The following is a 13,817-nucleotide window of genomic DNA, read 5'->3' on the forward strand; positions in this document are numbered from 1 at the left end:
CTCTAGGCCAGGGAGTATATTTATTTACTGAAGTGAGGGTTTATAGACCTGGAGATGTTTCCCGTAGCAACCAGGTTCCAGCTACTATCTTTTAGCAGGTGCTAGATAAATGATCAGTAGAATCTGGTTGCTACGGGCAACATCTCCTGTAAATATACCCCTGAGAGTAATTTATCTGTAACCTAAGAATGATAATTTTGTGATGTCCCTGTTCCTGGTCAGTCTATAGAGCTCTCAGTGTGTCATTGTACAGCAAAGTTCTGTATTTCTCATGCCACCATCAGAGAATGCCCCGTGGGAACATCGGAATGGTGGAATCTCATAGCAACTATTGAACTATGAGCATCGCTTTGGCATGTTGCATTAAGAGAATGTTGCTTTAGTTCCCTTGTGACATGGTCAGAAAATGATGTGAGCCAAATAATGTACTTCTGTATGTAAGTGCTGGACGACATCGATACTGAGACCGTCTCTGGAGGGGGATAACTCACTGATGTCCGAAGTGTCCATTATTGGTGGGAAGATTCCAAATTCCAATGCAGTCAGTAATGGCTAAATGACTATATCAGGGGGTTGGGGGTTTTGGTTTGTTTTTAGTCCATTAGCCGTCCATTAGGACTATAAGGTCTTAGTGCTCCTTTGTTCGTACGCTTGGTTCCATTGGTTCCATAGTTCACTATGCTGGAGGGAAGGGCCGGCCGGTTTTAGTCAAGTTCGGGCCGGGGGCAACGACCAAAGGGTCTATTCATGAAGCAGTGAAAAGTGTGGAGAAGTGAGACAGTGGAGAAGTTGTCTGTGGCAACCAATCAGCATTGAAGTAACATTTATAATTTGCATACTATACAGTTGTACGGAGCATCTGATTGGTTGCCATGGGCAACTTCTCCACAGGCTCACTTCTCCATTCTTTTCACTGCTTCATGAATAGACCCCCAAGAGTGGGACTCTCAAGTCTTATCGCAGATCTCTGAGTTTGTACTTTCTCAAGACTTGTACAAAGTCAAAGTTCTCCATTTACTCCTTCATGTAGGGAAGGCACATTGGTGGCTGAAAATTTGTTTTGAGTAGTGCTGGACTTTGGACTATATTTATATGCCGGGGCTGTACTGTACCTGGTACCTATGTATAGAGAGCTCTGACTGCTAGTACAGTTACCTTTGCTTTGCAACAAACCCAGTGAGTGCCGTCTTTTGTTCCATAAGGGATATCATGTCTTTCGGACTTCATTACATCCCAGCCATGGTATCAGAAATGTCTTGGACGGGTGGTGATATAAAGCTGACGTGGCAGATGCACAGCGATGGTTCATCTTATGGGTGAGTTATGGGAGGGCAGGGGTGTATCTAGGGGTCTGAGCGCCCCTGGCAAAGTCAGGGGCTGGTGACCCCCCCCCCCCCCCCACACACACACACACACACACACACATACACATGCACACACATATTTGAAACAAGGAAGGCGTGTCTAAAAGGGGACGTGGCCTTGTGGGGAAGGGGCATGGCCACACAATAGTACTTCCAATTCAAATTATGGTGCACAGTATCACATTACACCGCACAGTAGTGTCCATTACTCACATTACAATGCACACTAGTGTCTCTTATTCACGTTACGCCACACTGTCGTACCCCTATAGAAAACACCGTCTATACAGGGCATGTGGAGAATGCAAATAGAAAATGGAAATGAGGACCAGTGCTAATAAATATATTTCTTATTTTATATGGGGAATGCGGTCAAACCACATTTGCCATTAGTATATCTGATCCTGCCCATAGGTACACACATACAGTATACACTTACATACATAGTCACACACAAAACACATACTGTACATATGATATACAGTACAGTCACACATGTAGTATATACAAATACAGTCACATACATACATAGTTACACACTTATTCACATACATAGTCACACACTAATACACACAGAAATACAGTAGATACTTATACACACACAAACATACATACATAGTCACACACATACATAAATTCAGTCACAGACACACATACAGACAGACTATATAGTGTCACCCCCCACATTACAGACAGGGTACGCTGACTGCATGTACTTTAGTAGCTCGTTGTCCTCTCTCCCTCTCCTCCATGCTGCTGGGCTGCCTGGCAGTGAGTGCCGTGCTTCCACTCCACCCACTGCCCTAGCCCAATGCAGGGCAGTGCAGTCCTGTGCCTCAAACCCCCCCCCCCCCCCACCACCACCACCACCCTTCCCATAATCCGGCTCTGACTGTACATGGTGACTGTCTGTCACTGCCGGCGCCAGTGTCCAGCGGCACAGCTCCGCACTAGTGATCAATCAGACTCAAAGTAAACTACAGCTCCTAGCAGCCCTTGCTGCCGGGAGCTCCCGGCAACAAGGGCTGCTGGGAGCTGTAGTTTATGTTGAGTCTGATTACAAGCGAGGTGCAGTGCGCTGCTGCTGGACACTGGCGCCGGCACCAACAGACAGTCATCAAGTCTGACAGAACTACTTGGTTCTACCCCCTGGCCATGGATGGCACTGCCAGACGGCGCCCCCCTCCTTGCCTGGCGCCCCTGGCGAGTGCCATCCTGGCCAATAGGTAGATACACCCCTGTGGTAGGGCCCCGTGCTTGGCGGTGAAAGCAGTTTGCCAACACAGAAGCTCAAGCACCCACATAGGAGGCCATACAGTGATGGGGAACATGCATCTGCATAGAACTGGTGCGTGGTTTACCCAATACAGCTTCTACACCACCAGTCGGTATTTCAGCGCCCATGGGCCTCTGCGTCCTTGCACACACGCACGGATGTAAGGGAATGACTTGCATTAAGTCGCAGAGGGCGGCTGCTACGTCTGGCTCGGAATCAGTATTCTTTTATTATTGCATCTCCCATCCAGCAACACTTGTTTTGTTGTCTTTTAGTTAAGATGAAAGAACAGCTGTGACACATAGGGCCGGATTCTCAGTCGATGCAGTGTCCATGCCGCACGCAGGTGCCCAATGTCCCGAGTCTGCACATGAGCAGCCCTGTCACCAGGCGCACGCGTCCTGAAGGTTAGCGCAGAATCGGACGCACGCGGTGGGGGGGGGGGGGGGGTCTGTGGAACTCAGAGGGTGTTCCTGGGACGTAATAGGGGGTGGCTAAGCAGATGCGGGTGTGTCGCTGTAAGGAGCCTGCATTTGAAGATGCACAACCGCTCATGCAGGACGCCATGGTCTGACAGAGAAGCTGCGTCTGCCATAACACTGATGCTAGTCTCGATGGTGCATCCGATGGTGAATCGATGATAGAACTGGACAGCTACAAGCATACGTCTCAATATTAATGAAATGCAGTGTCTACATACTGTAAGATGCAGCTATAGCAAAAGACGCTTCTGCGTATGATAAGGCCCTGGATTCACTAACCATTGGAGAGTGATAAAGTGCAGAGAGTTAAAGTACCAGCCAATCAGCTCCTAACTGTTAATTTACATATTGGAGCTGATTGGCTGGTGCGTTTATCACCTTACACTTATCACTGGTTTATCACTTCCTTATGCCATCTCCAGGTTTATACATCTGCCCTATAATAGCCTGTAACATGGAATTTAGGAGCTGATTGGCTGGTGCGTTTATCACCTTACACTTATCACTGGTTTATCACTTCCTTATGCCATCTCCAGGTTTATACATCTGCCCTATAATAGCCTGTAACATGGAATTTAGGAGCTGATTGGCTGGTACTTTATCTCTCTTCACTGTATCTCTCTCCAAGGCTTTAGTACATCTCCCCCACAGCCTGTATCATGGCAGTGAGAAAAAATAAAAAGCTAAACAGGAATAAAATAAATACAATAATATAATGCTGCAGTTTCCATTCCATAAGTGGGATACGGTCATTAGGTCGACCACACTTAGGTCGACAGCCATTAGGTCGACGACTATTGGTCGACATGGTCACTAGGTCGACGTGTACTAGGTTGACATGCAAAAAGGTCGACATGCGTTTTTCAGCCCCAAAAAATATTTTTAAAAACTTTTTCATACTTAACGATCCACGCGGACTACGATTGGGAATAGTAACCTGCGCGAGGCACCTTGCCCGAAGCATAGCGAACACGGTGCACTAATTGGGGTTCCCCGTCACTTTACGAAGAAAATGACACCAAAAAAAGTAAAAAAAACCTTTTCGATGTTGACCTAATGCAGGTTGACCAATAGTGGTCGACCTAATGACCCATACCCCCATAAGTAACTAAAAAATGCATTTAGTTAAACAGAGCATTCATCTGGTAGTTGAAAGTCGTGCATATTATATTTTTCTCCTTAGTTCTGGTGCTGAACTACAACTTCCAGCAGGCGGAGGATGATATGAGTGTTGCCCCAACAGCAGCTGTAGGGTAACTGGTTGCAACTTCTGACCCCCATTCTCTGATGGCTCCCACCCCCTGTTATCCCATTTACCGATGCTCCGTGTGTGTATATCTTATTGTCACTCATGTGTGCTCCTGTAACACTGCTGGATGTGTGATGAAGGAGGTTGTGTCACATCCTCTTTGACTGCTGAGGTCATGTCAATAGGAAACCTGCTAGCAGCATGGAGACACGCGAGGGGTTTGAGGGAGGAAATTGGGGGTGGATTTCCAGGAAAAGGGGCAGTAAAAGCCTCTCCCTCTGTTTTGTCCATTATTCCCCACATGTGAACGTAGTCTCGCCAACTCAGTCCGCTCTTTTTTTCCTCTTTGCAGATCTCTAGGATAAAGCTTTAACCGTACTCCATGCAGTGACACTTTTTCTTTCCTGGACCGACGCGAAACAGGAAAGCAGGTTGTGTGTGTGTGTGTGTGTGTGTGTGTGTGTGTGTGTGTCTGCTATCTCATTTTCCACACTGGAACACACCTGGATGCCTTCTCGCCAAAGACGTACGGTAAAGAGGAGGGCGGCTTCTGTAACTGAATTGCAACTTGGAATGTCTTGTAGCTTTGGATAGACACCTGTAATCCGCTCACCTTGAGAGAGAGATCTTCCTGCATTGATACCACGCGGACCTGCCTTCTATCACTGAGCGCACACACAGCTACAGGGCAGAAAGAGAAAGCAAAGCCACATTTTCTGAATGAAGAGGAAGGCACGGTTTGTAGAACAGGAACAGTCACATACTGTACGCGAGCTCGCAACCGGGACATTGACGTTACTGATCTGGATTAACAATCTGCCTAACGCCATTTAAGTATTTCCTGAAAGCAACACACAGTAATTAAATAACATCCAGTTAAATCACACTGGATCACTATGCTTGCCAAGAGGCTCAGACCAAATAGTCATTCTGCATTGTGAGACTACCTGCCGTCTGCTACAGGCTGGGAACAGGAGGATACGGAGTTGGATGAAGAGGTGAGTGTCTGCCTACACAGCTCTGTGGGTGTTGGGGGGAGTCCTCAGATTTTGTGATGCCGCAGCCAATAGCCGTGTCAGTGCAGGGAATTTTCCTGTCTTATGGGAAGGGGGGTAAAGTGCACCCAGCCAGTCATTTAGAAAAAAGTTGACTTCTACGTCTATATATGTGACGAGCGATTCTGTATGATATGTCAGCATAATCTTATCAGCGAAGCTGCAAAGTGTCGATGTTATTCCAGCAGTGTTACAGTAGCAATGCTCTGCAAAAGAGGAACTATGAGAGCTGTGGATGGTACAAGTTTAAGAAACTATATAAAATAAAATAAAAAGAACAAAGCCAGAACGTACCTGGTCAGAGCACCTCTTACTGAGACATGGCTGGGCTGCATGCTTCCAACACTGTGAATGACAAGGGCGTACCTAACATAGGTGCAGGGAGTGCAGCTGCTATGGGGCCCAGAGCTGAGAGGGGCCACCTTCCCTGTCACAGTTACATGTGTTATATACAGGGTGTAGCTACCATAGGTGCAGGGAGTGCAGCTGCTATGGGGCCCAGAGCTGAGAGGGGCCACCTTCCCTGTCACAGTTACATGTGTTATATACAGGGTGTAGCTACCATAGGTGCAGGGAGTGCAGCTGCTATGGGGCCCAGAGCTGAGAGGGGCCACCTTCCCTGTCACAGTTACATGTGTTATATACAGGGTGTACCTAATATAGGTGCAGGGAGTGCAGCTGCTATGGGGCCCAGAGCTGAGAGGGGCCACCTTCCCTGTCACAGTTACATGTGTTATATACAGGGGTGTAGCTACCATAGGTGCAGGGAGTTCAGCTGCTATGGGGCCCAGAGCTGAGAGGGGCCACCTTCCCTGTCACAGTTACATGTGTTATATACAGGGTGTAGCTACCGGGATCCGGTCTGAAGATCGACAGTGTCTAGGTCGACAATGTTTAGGTCGACCACTATAGGTCGACAGTCACTAGGTCGATATGGATGGAAGGTCGACAGGGTTTCTAGGTCGACATGTGCTAGGTCGACAGGTCTAAAGGTCGACATGAGTTTTTCACTTTTTTTTTTTTTTTTTTTTCATACTTAACGATCCACGTGGACTACGATTGGAATGGTAAAGTGTGCCGAGCGAAGCGAAGGCACCATGCCCGAAGCATGGCGAGCGAAGCGAGCCATGCGAGGGGACGCGGTGCACTAATTTGGGATCCCGGTCACTCTACGAAGAAAACGACACAAAAAAAAGAAAAATTCCTCATGTCGACCTTTAGACCTGTCGACCTAGCACATGTCGACCTAGAAACCCTGTCGACCTTCCATCCATGTCGACCTAGTGACTGTCGACCTATAGTGGTCGACCTAAACATTGTTGACCTAGATACTGTCGATAAAACGAACCACACCCGTAGCTACCATAGGTGCAAGGAGTGCAGCTACTATGGTGTCCAGAGCTGAGAGGGGCCACCTTCCCTGTCACAGTTACATGTGTTATATACAGGGGTGTAGCTACCATAGGTGCAGGGAGTGCAGCTGCTATGGGGCCCAGAGCTGAGAGGGGCCACCTTCCCTGTCACAGTTACATGTGTTATATACAGGGGTGTAGCTACCATAGGTGAAGGAAGTGCAGCTGCTATGGGGCCCAGAGCTGAGAAGGCCCACCTTCCCTGTCACAGTTACATGTGTTATATACAGGGGTGTAGCTACCATAGGTGCAGGGAGTGCAGCTGCTATGGGGCCCAGAGCTGAGAGGGGCCACCTTCCCTGTCACAGTTACATGTGTTATATACAGGGTGTAGCTACCATAGGTGCAGGGAGTGCAGCTGCTATGGGGCCCAGAGCTGAGGGGGGCCACCTTCCCTGTCACAGTTACATGTGTTATGTACAAGGGCGTATCTACCATAGGTGCAGGGAGTGCAGCTGCTATGGGGCCCAGAGCTGAGAGGGGCCACCTTCCCTGTCACAGTTACATGTGTTATATACAGGGTGTAGCTACCATAGGTGCAGGGAGTGCAGCTGCTATGGGGCCCAGAGCTGAGGGGGGCCACCTTCCCTGTCACAGTTACATGTGTTATGTACAAGGGCGTATCTACCATAGGTGCAGGGAGTGCAGCTGCTATGGGGCCCAGAGCTGAGAGGGGCCACCTTCCCTGTCACAGTTACATGTGTTATATACAGGGGTGTAGCTACCATAGGTGCAGGGAGTGCAGCTACTATGGGGCCCAGAGCTGAGAGGGGCCACCTTCCCTGTCACAGTTACATGTGTTATATACAGGGGTGTAGCTACCATAGGTGCAGGGAGTGCAGCTACTATGGGGCCCAGAGCTGAGAGGGGCCACCTTCCCTGTCACAGTTACATGTGTTATATACAATGGTGTAGCTACCATATGTGCAGGGAGTGCAGCTGCTATGGGGCCCAGAGCTGAGAGGGGCCACCTTCCCTGTCACAGTTACATGTGTTATATACAGGGGTGTAGCTACCATAGGTGCAGGGAGTGCAGCTGCTATGGGGTCCAGAGCTGAGAGGGGCCACCTTCCCTGTCACAGTTACATGTGTTATATACAGGGTGTAGCTACCATAGGTGCAGGGAGTGCAGCTGCTATGGGGCCCAGAGCTGAGAGGGGCCCACCTTCCCTGTCACAGTTACATGTGTTATATACATTTTTCACCATTGGATGATACATAGGGGCCCTTACAAACTTTTGTCTTAGGGCCTGCAATATATCTAGGTATGACTCTGGACCTGCTATTTGGAATATGATATAAAATGAATTGGACAGCATTATAATGTTACATACAGTAATATGAACTGGAGCACTGTAATGTGGCATAATATGAACTGGGGACACTGTAATGGGACATAATATGAACTGGGGACACTGTAATGTGACATAACATGAACTGGGGACACTGTAATGTGACATAACATGAACTGGGGACACTGTAATGGGACATAATATGAACTGGGGACACTGTAATGTGACATAACATGAACTGGGGACACTGTAATGGGACATAATATGAACTGGGGACACTGTAATGTGACATAACATGAACTGGGGACACTGTATGGATTCTGATTTTCTATTATTTAATAATTTAATAACAGTATGACATACTAATAAACAAATTAAAATTAGCCAATAGATTTAAGAAATGTAGCAAAATATCACTTTTATCTAAACAGTTCCAAGTCCCCAAAGCTGTGGGACACACAGCGAAACGCGTTAATCCAGCGTCCCCACGTTTTCCTCTATTGTTCTGGGACTCATACTGAACCTCTTACTGCTTGGACCAAGCTTCGGACCCTTCACTGGACAGGATATGGAATGTTACCATCTTCCTCTCAGCTCTAAAAGCCCACTATCATTACAGGATCCAACCTTTCTGAGTGATATATGTCATTGTCCGCTAACAAGGAACCCCACATTTGTGGTGGTAATGATACACAGCTGGAGTGATGAGCATTCATTCATCCATACACTGCAGACTACACGTGTTCTGAGTTGCCCTTTAAGAGGCTCTAACTTCATTATCTGCACTGTGCTGAACAATAATTAATGTGCAATTCCCAGCTCTAGAGGACAGTGGACTCTTAACTACTTAGATGAAACTGATATTTTTTCTTACGTGTCTTAAATCTATTAAGAAATAGGACTTAATTTTTACATTTTGGCTAACTTTAATCTGTTTATTAGTCTTAATATTTTATTAAATAATATGAATTTATAATCCATTCCATCATACTGACAGTATACTACTTTATTCGTTACGGTGCTGTTTCTATTTCTTTTTTGGTTATCTTGAGTTGTGGGGTTTGACTTCCCTCATGTATAACAGCTGCTATAGAAACGGCGCCCCGTGCAGCACCTCAACAGAATAACTGGATAATTCCAACCTTGCTTATATGCATATACAGCCACTATTTGTGTGCACGTAAACCCGCCGTCGTCATCTTCCAACATCACCGTCTTTTAAAACGGATTAAGAAAGGGATCCCGACGGTCATAAAACCGACGCCGGAATCCCGGCAGGGGGGATCCCAACGTTGAACGCAGCTTATTCCCTCGCGGGCTCGGTGTCGAGCTTTGCTCGCCACGCTAATTTATGCCCTGATTGGGGATTCCGGGCCCTGATAGGGATTCTGACCGCCGGGATTCCCTTGGCTGTCAGGATTCTGTCGCCGGTATCCTGACTACTGGGAAACTGTTTCCCTTTAAAACCACTGGCATATACTGTAATACAGACAACATTCTGGTGGCACATATACTATATATTGTATAGTGGTCTATTTATTAATCAGTGCTGCCATAGATATAGGAGATATCTCCTACTTTACATCCGCCAACCCTCGCGGCAGCCGTCCCCATAGAAAACTATTTAGCTGATAGGATACTGTCCATGTGAGGTGTAAAAAATGTAAAGTGACCGTTTATGTGGTAATTACTTTACTTCCAGGTAAGAATCCCAGCACAGTACAGTGTAGCCCATAGTGGTTCCATAAAGTGGACGTGGAGTTGTGGTGTTCTGTTGAAAATCAGTATCTGATTGATTTAGGTGACTGCACTTCGGTGCTATTGGCACACTGTTATTATAATTTATCCATCGCCTGGTCACAATGCAGGCAGTGATTTGTGGGATAAACAGATTACATGACAACGCCGCCCAGCGCCAGAGACGTCACCGTTGCAGAGTATGAGGAACGTCACTGTTGCAGAGTATGAGAGACGTCACTGTTGCAGAGTATGAGAGACGTCACTATTGCAGAGTATGAGAGACGTTACTGTTGCAGAGTATGAGAGACATCAATGTTGCAGAGTATGAGGGACGTCACTGTTGCAGAGTATGAGAGACGTCACTGTTTCAGAGTATGAGTGACGTCAATGTTGCAGAGTATGAGAGACATCACTGTTGCAGAGTATGAGGGACGTCACTGTTGCAGAGTATGAGAGACATCAATGTTGCAGAGTATGAGGGACGTCATTGTTGCAGAGTATGAGGGACGTCACTGTTGCAGAGTATGAGGAACGTTACTGTTGCAGAGTATGAGGGACGTCACTGTTGCAGAGTATGAGGGACGTCACTGTTGCAGAGTATGAGAGACGTCATTGTTGCAGAGTACGAGGGACGTCACTGTTGCAGAGTATGAGGGACGTCACTGATGCAGAGGATGAGAGACGTCAGTGTTGCAGAGTATGAGGGACGTCACTGTTGCAGAGTATGAGGGACGTCACTGTTGCAGAGTATGAGAGACGTCACTGTTTCAGAGTATGAGTGACGTCACTGTTGCAGGGTATGAGAGACGTCACTGTTGCAGAGTATGAGAGACGTCACTGTTGCAGAGTATGAGAGACATCAATGTTGCAGAGTATGAGAGACGTCACTGTTGCAGAGTATGAGGGACGTCACTGTTGCAGAGTATGAGAGACATCAATGTTGCAGAGTATGAGGGACGTCACTGTTGCAGAGTATGAGGGACGTCACTGTTGCAGAGTATGAGGGACGTCACTGTTGCAGAGTATGAGGGACGTCACTGTTGCAGAGTATGAGAGACGTCACTGTTTCAGAGTATGAGTGACGTCAATGTTGCAGAGTATGAGGGACGTCACTGTTGCAGAGTATGAGAGACGTCACTGTTGCAGAGTATGAGAGACGTCACTGTTTCAGAGTATGAGTGACGTCAATGTTGCAGAGTATGAGTGACGTCAATGTTGCAGAGTATGAGGGACGTCAATGTTGCAGAGTATGAGAGACGTCACTGTTGCAGAGTATGAGAGACGTCACTGTTGCAGAGTATGAGGGACGTCACTGTGGCAGAGTATGAGGGACGTCACTGTTGCAGAGTATGAGGGACGTCACTGTTTCAGAGTATGAGTGACGTCAATGTTGCAGAGTATGAGGGACGTCACTGTTGCAGAGCATGAGGGACGTCACTGTTGCAGAGTATGAGGGACGTCACTGTTGCAGAGTATGAGGGACGTCACTGTTGCAGAGTATGAGGGACGTCTCTGTTGCAGAGTATGACAGACGTCAATGTTGCAGAGTATGAGGGACGTCACTGTTGCAGAGTATGAGGGACGTCACTGTGGCAGAGTATGAGGGACGTCACTGTTTCAGAGTATGAGTGACGTCAATGTTGCAGAGTATGAGGGACGTCACTGTTGCAGAGCATGAGGGACGTCACTGTTGCAGAGTATGAGGGACGTCACTGTTGCAGAGTATGAGGGACGTCACTGTTGCAGAGTATGAGGGACGTCTCTGTTGCAGAGTATGAGAGACGTCAATGTTGCAGAGTATGAGGGACGTCACTGTTGCAGAGTATGAGAGACGTCACTGTTGCAGAGTATGAGAGACGTCAATGTTGCAGAGTATGAGGGACGTCACTGTTGCAGAGTATGAGGGACGTCACTGTTGCAGAGTATGAGGGACGTCACTGTTGCAGAGTATGAGGGACGTCACTGTTGCAGAGTATGAGGGACGTCACTGTTGCAGAGTATGAGTGACGTCACTGTTGAAGAGTATGATGGACGTCACTGTTGCAGAGTATGAGGCAGAGTATGAGGGACGTCACTGTTGCAGAGTATGAAGGACGTCACTGTTGCAGAGTATGAGGGACGTCACTGTTGCAGAGTATGAGGGACGTCACTGTTGCAGAGTATGAGGGACGTCACTGTTGCAGAGTATGAGGGACGTCACTGTTGCAGAGTATGAGGGACGTCACTGTTGCAGAGTATGAGGGACGTCACTGTTTCAGAGTATGAGTGACGTCAATGTTGCAGGGTATGAGGGACGTCACTGTTGCAGAGCATGAGGGACGTCACTGTTGCAGAGTATGAGGGACGTCACTGTTGCAGGGTATGAGGGACGTCACTGTTGCAGAGTATGAGGGACGTCACTGTTGCAGAGTATGAGGGACGTCACTGTTGCAGAGTATGAGGGACGTCAATGTTGCTGAGTATGAGGGACGTCAATGTTGCTGAGTATGAGGGACGTCACTGTTGCAGAGTATGAGGGACGTCACTGTTGCAGAGTATGAGGGACGTCACTGTTGCAGAGTATGAGGGACGTCACTGTTGCAGAGTATGAGGGACGTCACTGTTGCAGAGTATGAGAGATGTCACTGTTGCAGAGTATGAGGGACGTCAATGTTGCAGAGTATGAGGGACATCACTGTTGCAGAGTATGAGAGACGTCACTGTTGCAGAGTATGAGAGACGTCACTGTTGCAGAGTATGAGAGACGTCACTGTTGCAGAGTATGAGGGACGTCACTGTTGCAGAGTATGAGGGACGTCACTGTTGCAGAGTATGAGAGACGTCACTGTTGCAGAGTATGAGGGACGTCACTGTTGCAGAGGAGGGACGTCACTGTTGCAGAGTATGAGAGACGTCACTGTTGCAGAGTATGAGGGAAGTCACTGTTGTTTAGTTACGATGCTCACATGTATAGAACCAGTTTGAAATTGTATTGCATTTGGCCAATTCCAGGGCCTTGATGTGTTCATGGTATAATTGTATTTTTTTGGTTTGGTTTGACTGTTGCTGCAATGGAAGTCACCCGCAATTGATCCAGCATTGCGTTCACGGAAATACATGTGTATTTTCACCCGTATGCAGAGTTATATGTAACTGTGTGGCCAGAGGTTGAATGTTGTGCTGCCGTCATCATCACCAGGGCGCATATAAACAGACATATTAACACATCTGCCCCTAACAGGACGCCCCCAGATTGCATGATGTCATGATGGCGTGTGGAAGGGGTGGGGCCACTAGCACCAGGAAGTACCTCACTGTCCTGCGCGTCTCTGAGCAGCTGTACAGTGATAATGGCTGTAGGGTGGCGTTCCAGCAGCAAAGGCCGAGGGGCAGTTATGGAGCCACCTTAAGGACACTGTATGACGGCACTGCTCACACACCCTTAGTTACGGCCCTGTCTGCCCCACTCTTAACAACCACCCTCACTCATAATTGCCTACATGAGGACATCACATCCCAAATACACCTACTTATTCGCAAGTGAAGATGCAACAGAAATACGGCTCTGCACCAATTTTACTTGCGTACGCTGGTTTCCAGGTTACGCACTGTGCGAAAAAAATGCAGGACGCTCCGCACCGGAGTATTTCCCAGATCCTCTGCCAGTCTGTATATGCCAGGGCAATGGGCCGGATCCAGAGATCCAGCAGTTACTTGTGCTGATGCAGTCGCATTCCCAGTGTAAGTGCGAAAATATGCTAATGACTCAGCCGCCGTCTTGTGTACAGAGAGACGGCCACTGCCGGCGCCACACATCCACCGCTAACGTACAAAAACGGAAACATTTGCCGCACGTCAGACCTCTGTGCAAGTCAGAGCTGTCTCAGGCTGAGCGACTCTCCTAAGACGCTAATTCCTATTCTGCTGTGAAAGAATTTGCAGTGCACCACTTAGACACGCCCAGAAAA

The 13,817-nt window shown here is 47.8% G+C and overlaps 1 protein-coding gene across 2 annotated transcripts in view; it reads left to right on the forward strand.

Annotated features, from left to right (window-relative positions):
• The window catches only part of DUSP9 (dual specificity phosphatase 9), a 123,707-nt gene that overhangs the window by 26,401 nt on the left and 83,489 nt on the right, over positions 1–13,817 (forward strand). The window contains exon 1 of one of the 2 annotated variants that reach the window (XM_063936330.1): positions 4,732–5,369. The exons of the other annotated variant lie outside the window; for it this stretch is intronic. The gene's annotated coding sequence lies outside the window, so the exon portion shown is untranslated. Of the gene's footprint in view, positions 1–4,731; positions 5,370–13,817 lie in introns of those variants that run through there. 2 annotated transcript variants of the gene reach the window in all.

Source organism: Pseudophryne corroboree, chromosome 8 (assembly GCF_028390025.1).
Source record: "Pseudophryne corroboree isolate aPseCor3 chromosome 8, aPseCor3.hap2, whole genome shotgun sequence".
NCBI classification, from domain to species: Eukaryota; Metazoa; Chordata; class Amphibia; order Anura; family Myobatrachidae; genus Pseudophryne; species Pseudophryne corroboree.